This window comes from Eptesicus fuscus, chromosome 1 (genome assembly GCF_027574615.1).
Source record: "Eptesicus fuscus isolate TK198812 chromosome 1, DD_ASM_mEF_20220401, whole genome shotgun sequence".
NCBI lineage: Eukaryota > Metazoa > Chordata > Mammalia > Chiroptera > Vespertilionidae > Eptesicus > Eptesicus fuscus.
Window position 1 is genome coordinate 17986454 of NC_072473.1, and position 23227 is coordinate 18009680.

At 40.0% G+C, this 23227-nt stretch overlaps 1 pseudogene; it reads left to right on the plus strand.

Annotated features, from left to right (window-relative positions):
• The window catches only part of LOC129148856 (40S ribosomal protein S8-like), a 35027-nt pseudogene extending 18270 nt beyond the window's left edge, over positions 1-16757 (plus strand).
• Positions 16758-23227: the final 6470 nt, after the last annotated feature.

Here is a 23227-nt window from a genome sequence, read left to right on the forward strand (position 1 = left end):
AGGTTACTACTCCCTCCACCTTTGCTTTCTCCACCTCCCTAATCGATCACCAATGGATTTCTTGTAACCCACCTACATCTCCTCCTTTGTTTGTAATATTATAAAACTAGAGACCTGGTGCATGAATTCGTGCATGGGTGGGGTCCGGCTGGCCTGCTCCAATCTGGGCCGATTGGGCCAGGCTGGCTGGGGGGAAGGGCCTCAGGCGGTTGGCCGGCTGGCCCCGCCCCCTGGTCAAATTTGGTTGAACTGGGTTGAACTGGGGTGGAACTCCTGGTCCAGGGGACAATTTGCATATTAGCCTTTTATTATATAGGATAAGATGCAAAACTGCCTTCTCTGGAGCACTATCTCAATCCATTGAGATTCTTCTGGGAAATGGATGACAGTTTGGCTCAAATAAACTTACAAAAGTTCTTTACAGGTTTGGATGTTTCTTATATTAACACAACACAACAAAGTTTTTATCACTCCAAAGTCTGGAGCAGAAAGGGAAGGAAATTGTGTTATTGGATCCCAAAGACACCTAGTGCCAAGGAGAAGGCACTCAGCAGGAGCTGTGGTTGTGGAGGAGGAAGTTAGAAATGTAGCCCTAGTGAGTTTGGGATTGGAAAGAAATGCCCTGCATCTCTCTAGTCCCACTCCATGATCACTGATTGAGATGGGGACTCTTGTTGCCTGAATCCAATAAACATGCAGCTGGAAAGGGAGCATGCAAGTGAAACGGGAAATTTGGACTGGAAACACGAGTTGTCCCCTGGGCAGGATGGCATACCAGGCTCTTTGTCTGTTGGAGTCAAAGAATGAAACCACAGATGGAAGATGGTAGAGCAAAGGTGGAAATTTATTGAGAAACAAGCACAGACTACCACGTGGGGAGGGGGAGAGTCCCTTTTTCCAGGGTTTACAAAGGCTGCAGTTTTTGTGCCTCAATATCCCCTCTGATTGGTCACTATTCCCCTTTGATTTGGTCACTATAGCAACTCCTGAGCTCCAGCCTCAAGTGAGGTACTTGAGGTTCCCTCCTTCTTCTCCCTTATTGTTCTCCTATTCCCTCTGGGCTTTTCTTCCTCCCTCTTTGAATGAGGGGTTTCCTTCCCTTTATTCTGTAAATGTGTGCCTTTTGCTACTCCCAGCTCCCTTATCTTATGGAAATGTAACTTCTGCCACTCTCAGCTCCCTTGTCTTATGGAAATGTACCCTTTTGCAATTCTGTAGCACTGTGCTTTATCCATGGACCCTTTATTTTTTTTAAAATGTCCTAAACCTGCCTATTTCACCCCTAAAATTTCCTTTCAGAAGATTTTGTCAGCAGAGCTTAGCCTACCAGGCCACTAATTAGTGCAGATAAGGACAGAGAATGTATTTATGTGTGTGGGGGGTTGACAATGTAGAATAACTCTCACAGGCTACCACTTTTGCCACTTAGCAAATGCGACAGCAATCTTTACTTATTGATAGGGGTAGAAATAGAATATTGAGGACCACGTAGAATTCTAAGAAATATTAACCATGCTCTGTTAACCATGAGTGTTTTGTTCTGATTAAAGAAGGCACATTCTAACCTGTCTGGGAGTTGTATGGGACCTGGAAGCTCTCCTGAAAATGCAGCCCATCCACCTTATCCAGGAGCTGCTTATTATCATGGAAAGATTAACAACCTTGTTGCAGAAACCACAGAGCTACCAGCCCTTTGAAGACCCTCCCTTCCCTTTGAATATCGCCAGCCCTTTGAAGATCCCCAGCCCTTTGCATATCACAAGACCTTGAAGACCCCCAACCTTTGCATTCCTGCAGGCCTTTGCAAATCTCTAGACCTGTAAACTGCCCATTTGCCATACCCTTTTGCCTACTTCCCCATGTAATCTTTGTCTTTCTGCCCAACATAAACAGCTGGCTTACAGGGGGCGCTGCAGAGCAGATTTTTGTGGATGACCTGCTGCTCTCCCATACTGCTGGCAGTATGGGAATAAACGCTCACATATGATTCAACCCTGTCTCTGCTGAATTGGCTCAAGTAGTGACAAGCAGCATGGACCCATTGATTGTCCGGTTACATTATGTCTGCTGTCAGCATTTCTTGCAGACCCATCTTGAAATCAGACCTACATATTTTCCACCTCTGTTATTTGGTCATCAGGAATTCTCCATGAAAACATAGGTATTAGTTGAGAGTGGGGTAAAAAAAGAACAGGAATGAAGAGTAGGAAAAATAAATCTCTCTTAGAGCACTGGATTTCTGGCTGGTGCCTTCCACTAGCCAAACCCAACCAGAATCCAGAGGCCTAGGTAGCCCAGGCGATGAAGTTTATAGGCATCAGCTTCACAGAGAGAGATGACAATGTGTGGCTGAGGGGGGAATGAGTGTAAATACTAAGGTAGAACAACACATTTCAGCACTGTATGAGTCTCTCTTTGGCCACCTCCTTGTTACAATCATCTTCTCTCATAAAAATAACCATGCTCCTGTCATTTATAGTAATCAACCGCTCACTTTCCCATATGGTTTTATCACATAAGTAAGCTTTCTTAAATACTTAAGTTTAATGTTGTGTTTTCTTTTTGTAAAGATGTTATTGTAAGGGATTGTGGATGAAAAGGGGTGACATGCTAACCGGACTAACTTAGAGAAGGTCTGTGTGGCGGTCTTGCAAACTCAAAGACCTAAAGTAACCACAAAGGATGGTCTGAAATTAAACTTTTTTCATTAAAAAGCAGTAAATAGTGGGTAGTCTTGTCCTAGGCCAGTATAGTCCCTGACAAGGATCAACTTTGATCTTTACTGAGCCTATTGTCTTTTTGCATCTAAGGTAAGTTACCTATGGAATGTCAGGGTAACCTGTAACTTCCCCTTTTCAGGACCCTTCAGGGCACAACAAATGGTGCCAGGGAGCAGACCACAGATTCCCTCATTGTTATTGTAATCATGTTAATTGTCGACTGTTAACTGTCCTGTACCCACTTGTATAAAAAAAGCATGTGTCTAACATTTTAGTTTTTATCCAGTCCCAGAGGTTTTTCCCACACACATCCACTGTACTTTCTCCTGCCTCCCTAGTCTATCACTAATGGATTTCATGTAACCCACTTACTAATAACATTTCCTCCTTTGACGGTAATGTATAAAACAAGCTAAAAAAAACACCCAAAAAACAACACCAAAAAACCCACCATTCTCCGGAGCACTATTTCAATACGTTGAGATTCTGCTTCCTGGCAATTGTCAACAGTTTGGCTCAAATAGACTTACAAAAGTTCCTTCCAGGTTTGAATGTTTTTTGTTTTTTTACGTTAACAGGATCTTTAGTTTTCATGTTGTATCTTTTAGATGTGTCAAATTTACTGCATGCAGCTCTCTTTACCCATTTTCATTGCTGTATACTTTTCTTGGCAACAATATACAATTATTTCCCATATGACTTGTGATTTGAAATTTGGGTTAGCTGTAATTGGGGTTTATAAATAATGTTAAGACCATTCTCTTACATATCTTAGTGCATGGGAGGAGCAAATGTAAGTAAGCATTAAGCAATCTGATGACTGAACATTGCTGTTACAGAAGGAAATATTTTTTCATCCAAAATATATTGTTTTTCAGCCATTTTTGCCTTACCTAATTCCCACATCTGTCAAATTTCCCCATTCCTCCACTCCTCTGTTGGGAGAATATTTTGTTTATTTTCCTTTGAAACATTACTTTCTGACCTTCAAACAAATTCTCCTGTGCCCCATTGCTAGAGGGCAGAGAGCCCTTTAAACCTTGTGACCTACTTAGCATGGCTGTAAATGTCATTCTTATTCATAGCAACATTTAATGCTTTCCTGGATTTTGCTAAACTATTTACCACAATGATATATTGCAGAATTGAATTCCACAGCTTGATTGTGTTCTGCATAAAGAATTGTATTGTTCATCAGTCTAAAGTGGAATGTGATTCATTCGCATTGAAAGTCAGCTTCTTTCCATGGGATGCAAATTAGAGGAGAAAACACCTTATGTTTTCAGTAAAACATTCATTACTTTTACAGTGGTTTCTCCTTATCATAGTTTACTAAGTAAATCACACTATAGTTCCTCTCAGACATAATTCTCTTATTATTTTGGCCTTTTTACCTGGCATTAACATTTGGCCTGATTTTAACCTGTCACCTTTTACATAATCTTCATTATAAATTGACTACTGAGTGAAACTGATGCTCAAAAGAAATCTGCAAACACTGCAAGGAAAAGACATCAGCATTATACAGTTAGGAATAAATCAGAATTGAAAATACACAATTTTTAAGTGCAGCTCCTAGGAATGCTCCAGTGTCTTTTCTTCTATCTGCTAGAAAAGTAGAAAATGCTTTCTTATACCAGTTTAATTACATTAAATTTATCTCATTAAAAGTACTTATATATAATCAACATTGAAATAATTCTTAGGTAATTATTTTTTACACTAGTAGCCCGTTTGCACGAAGATTCGTGCAATAGACCTTCATTCACCTGGCTGCCTGCACCAGTTTTCTGCCGGCACCGGGGACCCAGGCCTTGGCTGTGGCCACCGCCTTCTGCCTTCTTTCAGGGTCTGGGCTTGGCCCCAGGCGGTGGCCTTGGGCTCGGCTGCACCCCAACGTCCCTGCGACCAATCGCAGGAGCCGACCCCCAGTGGTCTCCTGAGATCGGAGCAGGCTCCCCGCTGGCGCCCAAGGCCGGGAAAGCCTCGGGTGGCTTTCCCGGCCTTGGGCTCCACCACACCCCAACGTCCCTGCAACGGTTTCCTGGTGGGCGTGGTTGATGGGCATGGCTTGTTTGGTGGGCGTGGCTTGGGCGTAGCGAAGGTGCGGTCAATTTGCATATTTGTCTATTATAAGGTAAGATATGTGAAAATTGCTGCAAATATGTTCATGTTAAACCAATCTAAATGCCCTCATAGTGAGTTTCTTTGTAAAGATGTTTCGAGTTAGCATTTCTGCCCATGAAAGTGTTGCAAGAACACTGTTCTAATACCAACAGGAAACGAATATAATTCTTTTGGCTCCCCAGAAAAATTGTTTGCAATAGTATTATCCTTTGAATACTGATTGTCAAACCAATGGTTTATGCACATCTTAAAATACTTTTTATACATAATGCCAAGAGAAAAATTTTTTTAAAAAAGGGTTGAAAATAAGAGACAAAACACAATTGATGAACAGCATCCATAACCATATTAATACTCAATAGAATAAAATGGCTATAGATTTTTATGAACATTAATTTGACTATTCAATATTTGCACATACGTTTAAATGATATTGAGTTTATTACTTTGTATATAATTGTTTCTTATGAGACTCTTCATATATTAGTTCAGACATGCTTGCCTTAATCTCTCTTCTTGTAGACAATTGTATGGCTATTAAATATAGAAGGCTGTTAGGTGAACTTTTCATAGAAAGTATGTTGCTTTACACCCATTAAACAATGTAATTGCTTAAACAAATCAAATGTGAGTATATTAATAATCATATCAAGATCTCTAACCCCTCCAGACTACAATGATATAGTAATTTAACAAGAATTGCTTTGTTCCTCAACAAGCCTGTCAGATCTAGGTTTTAATTATCTTCCTACCACCTCTAGGCCTTTTCATATTCAGACAGTATGTAAATTAGTGTAGTCTCTCATTTTGAAAGAGTTAAGGGATAAGAATATCTCTAAAATATTTCTCTCTTACCTCTATTAACCACATAGCTGCCTTCTTGTAGAATGTACATCAAAAAGAAAATACAGAATCTTAACTATGGAAAGTAAGACAAGTAGTGAAAAACCCTTGCTGTCAAGAAAATAAATACTAACAATCCTTAGGGTTATCAAAGTATAGTTGAAAGAAAATTAGTTTAAAAAATTATTTTACAAATTTCTGAAACAAAACAAATTTCAGTCTTCATTAAAATATATTTATTTTTTCAACAAACATCTTTAAAGTACCATATATGTTAGGTACTATTCTAAACTTGGGGCTATAACACTGAACTAAAAACACAAAGCCCCTGTTTTTGTCTGATTACATTTTACATGCTAAGGAGAGGGACAGAAAGTAAATATATAGCAATATGATATGTAATATATCAGACAGTTGAAAGTGGTATGAAAAAAAGGAAATGGGGTAATGGAGGGAGTGAATGAGGAAGAAAACCAAGGGAAATCAGGAAACAACTTCTCTTCTTACAAGAAAGTGGAGCAGTGAGCTGTAGTAAAGAAGTAAAACATGTATATCGCCCGGGCAGCGTGGCTCAGTGGTTGAGCATCAGCCTATGAACCAGGAGGTCATGGTTAAATTCCTGGTCAGGGCACATGCCCAGGTTTCTTGCTCGATCCCCAGTAGGAGGTGTGCAGGAGGCAGCTGATCAATGTTCCCTCTCATTATTGATGTTTCTATCTCTCTCCCTCTCCTTTCCTCTCTGAAATCAATAAAATATATTTTTTAAAGATCCAAAGGGAGACATCATGTAGATAGTTTCATCAGACTAGTGTTCTAGTGAGAAATCTATATTGGATTATAAATTTGGTAATTATCAACATATAGATGATATCTGAAGCCATGTGTCTTTATGTAATAACTCAGTGGTCATCAACCGGTGGTCCGTGAGGTCCAAAAGATTGGTGACTCCTGGTTTAAGGAAACCTTTGGAGCAGTGGTTGCCAACCGGTGGTCCGTGGACCACTGGTGGTCCGTGAGGTCTGAAAATTTGGCGACCACTGTAATAACTAGAGGCACGGTGCGGTCCCTAGGCCTGGCCAGCGATCGAAGCACAAGTGTCTAGCTTGGAAGGGCAATCCCAGTTGACCTCTGGGCCCTGGGTAGCACCTAGGCCCCTGAGTCCCCATGTGCCCCCCTCCACCTGAGTCACAGTGCCCGAGTCCCCACGTGGAGATGATGCAGTGAGTGTGGCCAGACATCGCGGAGCTGGGGCGCAGCATAGGCCTCTGGGCTTCCCAGCAGTGCCCACAAGGAAGCTGGGCAGGCAGTGTGCTCTCTCCCGGTCGGCCTCACGGACTGGCTCCTGCGTGAACCCATGGGGAGCCCAACTGGCCCCTGCGGTCCTGGCAGCTGCGGCCCAGCTCACCTGGAAGAGGCCATGTGGGTGCAGGGCAGGCTACTCGCAGGCGCCCTGCACCTGAGGGGGGGGCATCCCTGGCACGCGAGCCCTGGTGTCCCAGGGGAGTGTAGCAGGGGGAGTGAGAGAGAGCACAGCAGACACCCTGCATTCTCACCGCACCTCCATCCCCATCAACCCAGTAGCCAGCAAGAGGTCACAGTGCATCATTGACACCCACCATGTTCTGTGCCACCCCCTGGTGATCAGTGCACATTATAGCGAGCGGCTGAACTCCCAGAGGGGACAATTTGCATATTAGGCTTTTATTATATAAGATGAGGGACTGGGTAAATATTGAGAAGAAGACTGAGCCCTGAGCCTTTCAGTTGCTGAAGTTGAGAAGAGAAGGAGAATATAGTAATAGAGACTGAGAAAGAACACTCATGTGATCAGAGGAAAACCAAGAAAAAATGTTGTACTGGAAGCCAAGTGAAGAAAATGGTTGAACTAAGAGAGAACGAACAATTGTGTCAGATGTTAACTGGTCAAATAAAATGAAGATTGTGAATTGATCATTGGAACTCACAAAATGGAAGTCATGAGAGAATGTCATTAAACCTGTTTCATGTAGTTTGGGTAAAAGCTTGATTGGAGTGGGTTAAAGAGAGGACAATAGGAAATAATTGGAGACAGTGTGCAAATAGCTTTTTTTTTTTTGAGAATTTTAATGTAAAGAGAAGTAAAGAAATGGAGAGGAAGGATATGTAGTTATAGGAGTTTTACTTTGGGAAGGAGAGAGAACAGGCATTCATGTGCTGTTAAGAAATATCGGAGTAAAAAAAAGCTCAAGAAAAAGAAAAGAAAGAGTTACGTCTTTGAGTAGACAAGAGAGAATAGGACTCACTTCACATGTGTGAGGGTTAGCCTTGGATAGCATCTGTAATCATTCTTTGAGAGAAATAGAAGAAGAGAAAGGGTATATAGATCCAGATGAAAGCAGACTGGTAGATGTGGTGGCAAGAGTGGACTCTTTTATCAGTTCTATTTTATTTCATTAGGAAATAAGAAAGGTCAAGAACTGAAAATAAATAAGGAGAGGAAATATTCATACTGTGTGAAGAGAGATGAAGGTATGAAATCTGGTATAGTAGGAGAACAAATGCGTTAGGGAAATATGGTATAAATCCATCAGGACTCATGCATTTACAATGAGATCCTGTGTTTTTCCATTCAAATTCAGCTGCTTAGATGCAGATATAAAATAGGCAGAGAGTTATATTTAGTTGTGGTTGGGATTTTGTCAGGCAAGTAAAATGAAGAGAGGAGAAGCAAGGAAACAGAAAGTGTATGTGAATGTAGCTGGGCTGGATAAGGTTGAAAGTGACAATTGAGGGGTTGAGAGAGGGAAAACATGAAGATCAATTGATTGGTGATTCTATGCAGTTGAATAATAAAGGTCGGTTTATAAGATGGAAGAAATTGGATAGAAAAGGGCCAGTGATCAGAGTGAATGCATGGGAATGAAATTATGGAGTATAGATATCAATTATAACAGGTATCAGAGAAAAAGAACAGACTGCCTTATTGATCTTTGTATTTGAGCCAGGAGATGTTTGGGTCATGGTTCAGCATTGGATTTATTGGTACAAAGGCACTACAAGTATGTGCCCTTGACCGGAATCAAACCTGGGACCCTTCAGTCTGCAGGCCGATGCTCTATCCACTGAGCCAAACCGGGTAGGGCCATATTTCATTTCTTTAACTGGTCACTTCAATTTATGATGTCTAACTTTCTCTTTTTTTTAAATATATTTTTATTGATTTCAGAGAGGAAGGGAGAGGAAGAGAGAGATAGAAACATCAATGATGACAGGTAATCATTGATTGGCTGCCTCCTGCATGACCCCTACTGGGGACTGAGCCCGCAACCCAGCCATGTCCCCTTGACCAGAATCGAACCTGGGACTCTTCAGTCCTCAGGCCGACGCTCTATGCACTGAGCCAAACTGGCTAGGGCTATGATGTCTAACTTTCAAAAGTTTAAACTGTAATGAGAGATTTTGGTTTGATTTCACATTGAAGACTCCATAAGACGGTGCAAATTCGTTCTGCTTTTAAGTCTTGCCTTTGTTGTCATCTTCTCAGGAAAACTGGGGTGGGGAGCATTGTCAGGATGAGTGAATTATCATTGAACTTATGAGTACTTCAGACTTCAGTTTGTCCTGTCTGCTAACACTTTGATCAATAGCTTGATAGCTAAACCCAGCAATTGCCCTCAAATAGCATCCTTGGCTCACTATTATCTGAAGAAGGGTTTTTTTCCCCCTCTGGAAATCATCTAATTTAGGCTTCAGTTCCTTCACTACTCTGATAGTCCTTTAGAAAAGTATCGATTCTATTTTACCTGGATTTATCTTATACTCTTGTAGCAAAGATATTATGCATTATTTTACATCCTGTGCAGAGTGGAATTCACTGTCCATGTTTCAAACTTCTTGATACATGCACAACTAAAATCAGACTCTCTTAGCATGAGCTTAATCAGTGCCTGATTGAAGAAAACAAGGACATCTTTTCCTTATTCTTCTAAATAATCATGATTACTTTTCTTCCTTTGAACCTACATAGTGTTCAGTCTACTTTTGGGGTGCATATCACATTCTGTCTTATTATTACCCCTCTTATGTTATTCCACATAGGAAATGCTCCTGACAATCTTGCTTCACAATTTGATCTTCAATGATCCATCTTTTGGGATCTAGAACTGCTCATCACATCTCATCCCTTGGTGTACCTGACACAACATTTTGGTAATAATCATTGAATTTCTAGTTTCTTTTTTTAAAAATTATTTTTCTTTAGAGAGAGAGGATGGGAGAGGGATAGAGAAATGGAAACATCATCGGTGAGAGAGAAACATTGATTGGTTGCCTCGTGCACGCCCCCTACTGGGAATCGAGCCCATAACCCAAGCACGTGCCCTGACCAGGAATCAAACCTGGGACCTCTCAGTTTATGGGTCGATGCACAACCACTGAGCCACACCAGCCGAGCAGATTTCAATATTCTTCATCATCATGTTTTTCATCTGAAAGCATTCATTTGTTTTTTGTTCTCTAATTTGGTACCACACCTGTAAAAATCCCCCCATGTTCAAGAACCAGGGAATTGTATTTTATTTTATTTTTAATCCTGACCCAAGGATATTTTTCCATTGATTTTTAGAGAGAGTAGAAGACAGAGGGAAAGACAGAGGGAAATATCGATGTAAGAGAAACACATGGATTGGTTGTCTCCTGCACGAACTCTGACCAGAGCCCTGGCCAGGGAGGAGCCTACAACTGAAGTATGTGCCCTTGACCAGAATCAAACCCAGGACCCTTCAGTCCGCAGGCTGATGCTCTAGCCACTAAGCTAAACCGGTTAGGGCCATATTTCATTTCTTTACTTGGTCACTTCAACTTATGATGTCTAACTTTCAAAAGTTTAAACTGTAGTGAGATATTTTGGTTTGGTTTCACATTGAGCATCTAGTCAAATAAAACACTTGGGTCATCTTTATGTGAAAAAGAAAGCAGTTATACCTAGCCATCTCCCTTTCTGTTCTGGGGTGATAAACAAATTGAACAAGAGGTCAAAATTTTATTCCTATTGCAATTTGCTTTGTTGTTAGAGACCATAATTACAGTCTCTGGTGTCCTATTAATTATTATGAATTTCCATCTAATATGTTAGGAATTGACTCATGTTTTTAAAAACTGAACATTTTATTAAGCACATTTTATATCTTTTCCTTTGAGACTTCAATCTTTCTCCCTCATTTGTTTCTGTCCTTTTAGCACAAGTAAACAAAGAAAATCTTTTCGAATACTATCTTTGTTCATCATGTTTGTACAACTCATAAAAGTAAGATTGATTAGAAAGTTTATATGTGCTCTGGTCCTTTTAAAAATTGAAAACTATTAATATCCCTTCATAAAATATTGTATAAGCAAGCACAATAATTAAGCACATGTGTTCCACACTTACAGACCAGGGACTTAGTGGCCATAATTGCTTGCCACATTTTGGCAAGAAGTTAGAAATCAGTTGTAAAATAATAAGTAAATACATAGGTTAGTTTATCATTATAATATTGTATGGCATATCATTTTAGTCATAACTGTGAGTTTAGGGGCTTTCTATCTGACTTTGAAATAGGCCTAAATATTTAAATTAAAAATTCCTGCTCATGAGACCATAATACAACTTTGGATTAGAGACCAAATGGAAATACAAATTAAATTTTAGGTTTGATGAGCAAAACAAAATAAATTTGAATACTTAGAAATTATTAGCAGCTAATAATAGTAACTAGTAATTAGACATTCTCATTTTTTTAACAAAGAAATTTTTGAATAGCTCATAAATTTACAAGAAACATTTAAAATTTTTCTACCAAGAAATAATACTTTTAGTTGGTCTAGAAACTTATTTATTGATAAAGTTAAGCCAGTATCTAATCAAAGAATACAGTCAGTTTTTAGCGATTTAGGTATATACACACATATACATGAACTAGCATATATACAAATATATCCTTGCTATTCTTTCAATATTCTAAATACATTCAATTAAAGAACATATTGAAATTTAAAGATAAACTGTGAATCTTCGTTCAAACAGTCACATAGGGGAGAAACTAAGATTGTGGCATAGGTAAACACCTGAACTTGCTGCCTCACACAACCACTTCAAAACTACTAAAAGACAAAACGGACATCATCCAGAACCAAAGGAAGGCTAGCTAAGTGGAAATTCTACAACTAGAAGGGAAGACAAAAGCACACTGAGACTCAGAGGAACTGCGGAAGTAAAGTGCAGAGGTACAGAGGCGTGCGCGGAGAGGGCTGGCAACTGAGTACGAAGCTGGCTTTCTCAATCAGCAGGGAGACACCAGCTCCCGACTGCTCTGAACTCCAGTTCTGAGCTAGACTCTGGGGACCCATACTCATACGGGAAGAAACTGGACTGTCTGGCAGTGGGCGAAACTCGAGGGTGGCTTTCTCTCAGAGGTGCTTGCAATGATTACCAAGGGACACTGAGACCCGGGGGCCTCTTAGGGCAGGGCTGATGGGAAGCCATGCTGTTTGCTCCACCCTGAGACTCCGCCGCATCCAAGCTGTGCACAGAGGCTTGTGCATATGAATGGTCTGGTCCTTTGAAATCTAAACTTACCTAACAAACTGAAGCTGAGTCAGGAGACCCAGAACATCCAAAAGAAGGCCCAAGGCCCCACAGCAGCTTGCATTGCTTCACAGCTGGGCCTCATCTGGGCACCTCCAAAACCCAAACAAAGAAGAAGAATCTGCAGATCTCTCTGTAGCTCCTGCTGGGTGGCCTCAGGGAGAGGCTAAATTAACACCTCCTTGGAGATCCAAGAGCCAGTGTACCCAGGGGTCAGAGTAGGACCATCCAGATTACAACTCCTCAGATCCATAAGGGACACACTCAAGAGGCAGACTCAGTGAGCACCAAAGCCCCATTGAAGCAAGTCTTGCCTCATAAGGGTGTCTCCAGCACAGAAGTTCTCCCATCGTAGACACAGTTGATCCTCACAGCCAATTGTCTTGGAGGTCAATTCCTCCCAGTGATACCAACAACAATCAAGGCTTAACTACAACACAACTGTGCACACAGCCCATAAAGGGGTGCACCAAGAGTGTCCACCTCAGGTAATTGGGGAGGCTGAGCCACTGGGCCCTATAGGACACCTAGCACACAAAGCCACTCTATCAACACAGGGAAGCAGCCAAAATGCAGAGACAAAGAAACAGGTCACAAATGAAAGAAATGGAGGAAAGCAAACTATTGGATATAGAGTTCAAAACCACAGTTATAAGGTTTTTCAAGATTTTCTAGAAAAGGCCAATAAATTTAGGAAGACCCTCGAGGATATGAAAAAGGACCAACTAGAAATTAAGCATATACTGACTGAAATAAAGAATAATATACAGAGATCCAACAGCAGACTGGAGGTTCATAAGAATTGAGTCAAAGATTTGAAATACAAAGAAGCAAAAAATACCCAACCGGAAAAGAAAAAAGAAAAAAGAATCCAAAAATATGAAGATAGTTTAAGGAGCCTCTGTAACAACTTCAAGAGTACCAACATCCGAATTATGGGGGTGCCAGAAGAAGAGAGAGAGCAAGATATTGAAAATCTATTTGAAGAAATAATGACAGAAAACTTCCCCCACCTGGTGAAAGAAATAGACTTACAAGTCCAGGAAGCACAGAGAACCCCAAACAAAAGGAATCCAAAGAGGAACACACCAAGACACATCATAATTAAAATGCCAAGAGCAAGAGACAAAGAGAGAATATTAAAAGCAGCAAGAGAAAAACAGTTAGTTACCTACAAGGGAGCACCCATATGATTGTCAGCTGATTTCTCAACAGAAACTATGCAGGCCAGACGGGAGTGGCAAGAAATATTCAAAGTGATGAATAGCAAGAACCTACAACCAAGATTACTCTACCCAGCAAAGTTATCATTCAGAATTGAAGGTCAGATAAAGAACTTCACAGATAAGAAAAAGATAAAGGAGTTCATCACCGGCAAACCAGTATTATATGAAATGCTGAAAGGTATTCTTTAAGAAGAGGAAGAAGAAGAAAAAGGTAAAGATAAAATTATGAACAAAGTGACAACAAATACATACCTATCAACAAGTGAATCTAAAAATCAAGTGAATAAAAAATCTGATGAACAGAATAATCTGGTGAATATAATAGAATCAGGGGCATAGAAAGGGAGTGGATGGACAATCTTCAGGGGGACAGGGTTGTGGTGGGTGTGGGAAGAGACTGGACAAAAATCATACACCATGGATAAAGACAGTGGGGGGGCAAGGGCATGGGGTGGGGTGGGAACCGTGTGGAGGGGAGCTATGGGGGGGGGGAAAGAGGAACAACTGTAATAATCTGAACAATAAAGATTTGATTAAAAAACAGTCACATAATTAAAGCTTAAAAAATAAAGATAAACTATGAAATGATATGTGCAATTAGCATCATCTTATCTATATGAATTTTATTCTCTTAAGATTGTGTAACAAAAATAAAACTGAGAAATAAAGGTAAATTATGAAGTTAAAGTGACTGCAATTGTCAATCATGATATCAATTTTGTAAGTTACATTCATCAAAACAACCCCTACAAAGTTGCCTAACTTTGTAGTACTGAAATGCTATAGTTGTAAATTTGTAAGATGCATTAATAATTTTAAAAAATGATTTGTTTAAATGTTGAGCATAAGCATGTGATTTCATCATAATAAAAGAAATTTGAAAGTATTTCTTTTTCCTCTACATGCCCTTCTCCCTTTGACAAATCCAGGCCCCTAGTAGCTTGGTATTTCAAATGCACTCTATTTACTATAGACACCATTTTAAGTTATTTCTTATGTGCAGTAGTGTCTGCATCAAGCTGAGCACCAAACAAAAACCAGGTTTCAATACATTGTTATTAATAAGTGGTAAAACCAGATTACCCAGTGTTTATCTTTAACAGTTAATCATTAAACCATTAACATTTTTTCTGTAGGCGATGTGTGCATTAGTCTGCATCATGAAATTCATGACTTAAGTTATGTTGATTGATATTTTCCCCCCACTTAAACTATTGTTTTCTTGAGGACAGGGGACATGTTAACATTTCAGTCAGATGCAGTTGAAAGGTCACTAATCTAAATGTTATAACCAAGACACCAATTTCAACTTCACTACAGTATGATACTTAGAGAATCTAACTTCCCTGAGCCTTAGTGGGTTTTTTTTAACACATCAAAAGAAAAATATTATATATGTTCTGCTTTCCTAATATAGATAATGCAACAATTGAATAACATAATACATATAAAAGAATTTTTCTAGCTCTAAAATATCATGAAAAAAATGTTGTTTGGTTATTGTTTCCAATAGCAGTTTCTAAAAAGAAAGGAGAGGTAGAGGCAGAGGTAGAGATAGAGGTATAGATAGAGATAGAGATAGAGAAAGAGAGAGAAGAAATAACTTATTCCTTTATTTTTATAACTAGAGGCCCAATGCATGAAATTCGTGCAAGAGTAGGCCTTCCTCTCCCTGGCTGCCAGCACTGGCTTCCCTCTGGCACCTGGGACCCGGGCTTCCCTTGCAGCCCTTGTTTCATCCAGAAAGTCATCCAATTTAATTAGCATATTATGCTTTTATTATTATAGATATTAGAGAGCATCATAATCCTCTAAATCACTACTTTAAATGGAGAAAAAGGGGGGTTAGGAGGAGGTTGAAAACGTGGAGTGTTTGGTTGTCACAATATCTGGAAAGTGCCAATGTGTTTTTGAGAGTGAGTAGCTGAGAGGCTACACTTTCTGCAGCCTGCAGGTAGTGCCCAACAAAGAATTATCTTACTCAGAATGCCAATAGCTATACCAAGAAAAGATTATTGAAAAACATTTTTTATATCTGAAATAACTAAGTTGAGTTATATAGTAGTACTTGTATTTTTAAATTCTGGATCCAAAAATCAACATTTATAATAACCCAAGCATATCCCTATTTAAATGCTTATGTGTTAAAATATTTTATGAAATATATCATAGCCTATTAAATGATATATGTATATAATGTGAAAGCTTTTATAAATACTTCTTAATTATTGCTGATTTTATATAGACCTAACTTTATTATTTGAATTATTTCTATTCAATGTTAATGTTCTGTATATTGTTGAAATATTTTTACATTAATGTAATAGGTACTTCTGGGGCACAATGTACTTTATTAGAAATGAACTTTGATGCATGAAAAGAGAAAAATAATTAAGATTTCTTATACTATTTTGCCCTAGGTAATTGCAAAATTCTCTCTAAAACTAATAAACAAGACTAGTTCTCCCACAATATTTTTTGAGGCAACTTTAAAATATTGTGGGATGAATCCAATGACTTGTCTTCATACTGGAAGGATGTCTTCACAAGTAGAAATTAATCCCTCCTTTCCCAGAATTAAAAAAAAAAAAGTGCCTTTCTTTCTTTCCAGCTGGCGCCAAGCCATGGCATCTCTCTGGACAATTGGCACAAGTGCCACAGGACTGGGGTCAAGAGAAACCCTACCCCAAAAAGCAGAAAAATGAGCTGGGATGCCCTGCCAACACTAGGATTGGCCCTACAGCCCACAAACAGTCTACATGCAGGGAGGCAACAAGCACTACCATGCCTTCAAGCTGGATGTGGGCAGCTTCTCCTGGGACTTGGAGTGTTATACACAGAAAATAAGGATTATTGATGTTGTCTACAATGCATCAAACCACAAACTGGTCCATACCGAGTAAAGAACTACATTGTCCTTACTGACAGCACACCATACCGACAGTGGTACGAGGCCCACTGTGCACTGCCCCTGGGCCACAAGAAGGGGGCCAAGCTGACTCCTGAGGAGGAAAGATTTTAAACAAAAAATGATCAAAGAAACTTCAGAAGAAATATGATGAAAGGAATAAGAAGGCTTAAATCTGTCTTCTTCTAGAGGAGCAGTTCCAACAGGGCAAGCTTCTTGAGTGCATTGATTCCAGACCAGGCCAATGCAGCCCAGCAGATGGTTATGTGCTCGAGGGCAAGGAACAGGAGTTCTATCTGAGGAAAACCAAGGCCCAGAAAGGCAAATAAACCTTCCTCCCTCCTATCTTAGCTCATGTAAAAAGGGTGTTTATTGTTCTAGAAATAAAAGAAGTGCCTTCCACAGCTAAGTGTTGAAATCAATGCATTTATTATACCATCAAATCATTCATCCTTCCTGTGGACAGTACAAGATGTCTTCCAAATAACTTTATTGATATTTTTTTAATCATTCTTTAGGCATAAATTGCCTTTAATCCTCCTTCTTGTCATTAATCTAAGTCCTCCCCATGCCATACCAGTAAAAATCCATACACACCATTTTATTAAGCTTCCTATATATATGAGTGACCAGATTATTATGACCTCTGGAAACAATATGTTTTGTAAATGTGTGGCTACAGTTGGAGCTCTCTACTTTCATCCTAATACATTTTTGGTAATAGGACCTTACAGTTTCCACTACCTTTAGGAAAAAACCCAGTACATTAATTCAATTTCTTCTTGGATTCCAGTAATGGTTTAGGATTTGTTCTACTAGTTGCCTTAGAGATAGATAAGACTTTTTTATTTGTTTACCTAATATTTAGAAATCTAAATCATTATGAGTCTTTGTAAATGGGCATCACTGGTTCCAGTGCCCCAGAAACTGGGGGTGGGGTGGAATGGGGATGGCATTCAATAAACTCCTCTTCCCCATTCTCACTCTCTCAGATGAATTTTTGTCACTTCATGTGTGAATCACTCTTTCAGTATTTCTCCTGATGTCTCTTTCTACTGGTTGTAAGCACGACTGAAGTCACTTTGGTAATGACATCATTTGTGTTTCATAGATTGTCCCAGAGCACATAAAGCCCTGCTGACTGGTTATCTAAAGAGGACACTGAGGCCATGCTGGATGAATGGGGAAAGGGAGAAACCCCATATTGTCAAGATTCATTTACTGACTTAGCACCACTTTGGGAAGACAGGAGTTTCCAACTGCCGGAAGCCAATTCCAGCATGTCAGCAGGGCTGAATCATCTGGAGATGGCTGAGGGCATTTCCCCAAACCTGAAAAGGATGCATAAATTGATCGTTTGCTACCAGACAGCTAAGGGCATCTTAATCTACATGTTATTGCCTCCTCCTGGCCAAACACCTGAACAGCTGGAGGTAATTCTTCCAATCTGACAATGGATTCTGTGTACCAAACCCTGGCCTTTGAAGTGTATATCTACTTTCCCTTAGGACAATTTGTGTTAATAAAAAGCAAGGGGTCCTGAGACAAGGAGAATTTACACTGAGTGGCCGGATTATTATGACCTCTGAACGCATAATAATCTGGCCACTCAGTTCATATCCTATATAATAAAAGGCTAATATGCAAATTGTCCCCTCAACCAGGAGTTCTACCAGCAGGCAGGCTGGCCAACTGCCCATGTCCCCTCCCCCTGGCCAGGGTGGCCAGACCCCACCCATGCATGAATTCATGCACCGGGCCTCTAATATATATATGAGTGACCAGATTATTATGACCTCTGAACGCATAGTAATCTGGCCACTCAGTGTAGTTTCTTTAGCTAAGTCTTCTCTGGCTCCCCATAATGCCTTCCAAAATTATGTTTCATCTCTGGACTCTTTGTTAATTTACACACAGTGCTTCTCCAGATTCCTGAACCCTTCTAGATGCTGGATCAAGAACCCGACATTATCCAACTAATTCTTACTTTCATCTGTGGATTTGACCACCATGAAAAAGCAAAATACTTAAGTCCCTTTGGGGCAGTTGCTTTGTCAACCTATTAACTAGCTTCTTGTTACATATTCTTTTACATATTATTTCAATTTTGGATTCCTGAGTGGAAGTTTTCCAACAATATTGTACACATTAATAAAATGAAAATATTTTAAACCATTTATGTCCACATTTAAAAACGACAACATTTCACCTTATATTTGGTAGTGTACTGATAAATCAAATTGAAAGTATAGGAAATATACCAAAAGTTATATTAAATTTTTAGGATGGAGAGTATATTAGAAACCACCCCATAGGCTTCCTATTTCTTTTCTTCAAAAGCTAACCCAAGTGCCCATCAGTAGATGAGTGGCTAAAAAAGCTATGGTATATGTATACCATGGAATACTATACAGCAGTAAAAAAAGAAGGGTCTTGCCCTAGCTGACTTGGCTCAGTGGATAGCACGTCAGCCTGCAGACTGAAGGGTCCCTGGTTCAATTCTAGCCAAGGGCACATGCCTGGGTTGTGGGCTTGATCCCCATTTGGGGGCGTGCAGCGGGCAGCCGATCAATGGTTCTCTCTCATCATTGATGTTTCTGTCTCTCTCTTCTTCTCCCTTCCTCTCTGAAATCAATAAAGAAATATATATTTTATAAAAAAGAAGGGTCTCTTACCCTTTGAGACAGCATGGATGGGCCTGGAAAGTACAAAGCTAAGTGAAATAAGCCAGTCAGAGAATGACAAGTCTCACATGATCTCACATATATGTGGAATCTAATGAACAAAATAAAATGATGAACAAAATAGATCTGGAGACACAGAAACATGGAACAGACTGTTGACTCTCAGAAGGAATCCAGGGGTGGGGTGGGTGGGTGGGTGGGAAGAGATTAACCAGAGAACTTATATGCATAACCATGGACACAGACAATAGTGTGGTGAAGACCTGGGGGAGAGGGTAGGTGTGGGCTAGAAGGGGTCAATGGGAAAAAAAGGTACATATGTAATACTTTCAACAACAAAAGTTAAAAGAAAAAAAAGAAAGCCATTGCTTTACATTTTTTGAAAATCTCTAAGTCTGGCCTAATAGAAGACAACTGGAATGTCATATTTTCTACTGCATTTAAACTGGTGCAGTGTATAGTTTTGGCTGATATATATGAATCTGGCCTCACATAGGTATTGATTTTGAAAATGGAGGATTAGTTTAATAGTCTTTATATTTGCATGTGTACTTTTCAAAACTACGCCAAATGTGCAAACGGTAGTTTCTCAAACGTTACTTGCCGTGAGGAATTTGAAACCATTATCAATGGTTTTTTCATTCTTTGTTATTGTATTTTCCTATGTATAAGATGCTATTTTTTTATAAAATCATTAGAGAGAAAATCCAGGGGAGTCTTATACACGGAAGTCAGCTGAGGAGGGAGCCCCGTGGGTGCGTACCTGCTCATTCCTTGTCGAATAGGCTTCTTCCAATCATGAGCCTTATTGCTACTGACATCAGCTGATACCGTATTTGGAGGTGGAGGTGGAGAGTGCACAGCTGCAACAGGGACCCAATTGTTCTGAGCCCATAAAGATGTAAAAAAAATAAAAAGGTAAATACCGGTAAGTGATTGTCTTACTCTGCAAAATTCAAACTGAATGTAATCAGCTATGCAAAAGAGCATGGACATAGAGCTGCAGAGAGACCATTTGGACCTCATCCCACTGTGTATGATCAGACAGTGGAGAAAACAGGAAGAACAACTCCTTAAGGTGCCAAAAAAGAAGAAGGCCTTAGTACAAGTGGTCAGTAAATAATGAATTCCCTATCTCTTGATTATAGATGTTATAAAGTAAAAATATTGTGTTTATTTACTGATGATGAATTTTAATATGGTAAGATGACCATACCTTATTTATGTATGAGTCCCTTTCCACACCAAGAACTTTGATTTATAGGTAGCCTTCTATCCATAAATGAGTTCATAAATGAATTCATTTAATGACATCATGAGTATCTAGTTAATGAATTTACTCAGTACGCTTCCTCAATTCTGATTGGGTATCTTTTTTATTGGCATAAAATTTGTGCTGTTAATTGTTTTACGATTTTATATTATGCAGTAATTTTAAAATTTACATTAGCCTTCTTTCTCCACATTTTCTAGGAGATGGAAGAGTGCAGACCCAATTCTTTTTTCCAGCTGGTCATTGTGCCAGGCACAACTCTTAGTGAATTTTTTCTAAGATTTGTGCAAGGTCCACTCTAAGCCTGCTACAGGTTAGCTACACCAAGAGATACAGCTTCTTTGGGCTATCGTATTTGAGTCAGTCAGGTAACTCTCTCACCAGGATTTTCTAATTGTAGTTGACTTCCTTTGGTGTTTTTCCACAAAGACAGAATGTGCTGATCTGGCTGACCTGACTTTCCAATCAAGTTGACAGTTGTATTTCTCATTGTAAATTACTAGATTGACATTCCCATTTTACTCTGAAATACCCTGGGAGTGGTTTAGCCAGGGCCAACATCCCTAAATTTGATCACTAAAGCACTTAAAATATTGAGTTTCTAGACCTGGATCATGATAAATCATGATAAGGAATTTCCACTGGGTGAGAGCCCTTAGCAGCCAGGTTTTTTTGTTTGTTTTGTGTGTTTTTTGGTGCATTTGTGTTTTGTTTTTTGGATAACACACTTTATGTAAAAATGCCATTTGGCACTTTTCACTTATCTTTGAGATATTATCCATTGTTGAGATGCAAGAGATGGCTCGAGTTCAATTTTATGTAGAAAAATCACTCTTTCCTTATAATGGACAGTATTTTACTTTAGATAAAGCCACTTTGAATAGGCTTAATGTATCTTCAGTAGAACCAGGAAGCAGACTTAAATGGTATTCCCCAGGAAGAGTTTCAAAAAATCTCATGCCTGATGCATTATGAAATTTTAAGTTTTGTTTTTCTTTCTGTATTTTTGCACTGGTGATTTGAGGTCAATTTTAAACTTTGTTTTGAGAAATAAACCTGCAGTGATTATTTGTGCTGAGACAAAATATAGTCAGGTTTTCCAGAAGGGGGGATAATTCAGGAGGTAAACAGAATGAGGAAATGTTTTCCTTTTCAAACTATCACCACTAAATACTTACTATAAACACTGGATCGCACATTGCAGCATGCAAATACTCATAATAAATATTGTGCCAGATTTCCCTTAACACAGCCTAACAATAGGAACAGAAATACTGTTTCCATTCTAGAGGTAAGGAAAGAGAAGCCCAAAGTGGTTCCATGAGATTCCCAAGTTCACACAAGCTAGTAAGATCCAAGTTGAACTGTGTCTATGTTTGTGAAGGAAGAAGCCACAGGTTAACAATTCAAATGCATTATAAATTGCTACTACATTGTAGTGTATTAAACTAATATGTAATGCTAGAGGCCCAGTGCATGAAACTCATGCACGAAATTCGTGCATGTAGGGAGGGTTCCCTCAGCTCAGCCTGCACCCTCTCCAACTGGGGATTCCTGTGGGATCGGGCCTAAACTGGCAGTCAGACATTCCTCTCACAATCTGGGACCGCTGGCTCCTAACTGCTCTATCCTGCCTGCCTCCCTTATCACCCCTAACTGTCCTCCCCTGCTGGCCTGATCTCACCCCCAATGGCCCTCCCCTTCCAGCCTGATCTCGCCCCCAACTTCCTCCCCTCCCAGCCTGGCTGCCCCCAACGGCCCTCCCCTGCAGGCCTGATCTTGCCCCCAACTGCCCTCCTCTGCTGGCCAATTTGGTTCTGATTGGTCAGTTTCTATGTCAGCGTCAAAAGCTCTACCTCCTAGACCGCCATTGGTTCTTCACAGCACCTACATTTGGTTCTGATTGGTTGGTTCCTATGCCAGTCAGCATCTCCGGGCCTATCACTGGGCCTGATCAGAGAGACGGGGCTTAACAGCAGCCCCCTGGGGCTGGGAGAGAAAGAAAAACCCAGCTGCTGGCAAAGCTCAGAAAGAAAGAGGGAGAGAAAGAGAGAGGCAAGTACTGATCAACAGCTGCCACTGAGGCTGTGGATCAGACCCTGCTTCTCTCTCTGGGTCTCAGCCCCCTGGGTAGTCAGTGCTGGGTCACCCCAGCAACCCAGTCCTGACTGAAGGACTTCCGGGTTGGTCAGCCTTCCCTCGTGATCAGTCGTTACAACCCTGGCCTTTTATATATTAGATAATTACTCTTACTGCATGTACATACTTTAATTTGTTAATGAAAAAAGTGAATTGTCACTAGAATACTTGTTTTTACCTTGTTGTTTTGCTGAAAGTGTGGCAAGTTTGTGTACTATTTTTTTTTAAATAATTTTATTTCAGAGAGAAAGGGAGAGAGAGAAAAACATCAATGATGAGAGAGAATCATTGATTGGCTGCCTCCTGCATCCCCCACACTAGGGATTGAGCCCGTAACCCAGGCATGTACCCTGACCAAGAATTGAACTGTGACCTCCTGGTTCATAGGTCAATGGCTCAACCACTGAGCCATGGTGGTCGGGTGTGTTTGTGTACTATTTTATCTAGATCGCCCAGAATTTGTTCCAACAAAGTGGGGGTGCTTTTTTGCTTCATTAGAATGAGTACATTAAGGCATAGTCCAATGCCTTGGACGCTTAAAGCATGCAACTTTCCAAACATCACTAAGTGTTGGCAAAAACACTACAGGTTCTTTCCCCTCCTTCCACAGGCACCAAAAGGAATTCAGATGAGCTCCTTTTTACATGACTCCCATTAAAACAGAAAAAAATATGGTGCGTTTATAATAGTACACACAGTGGTA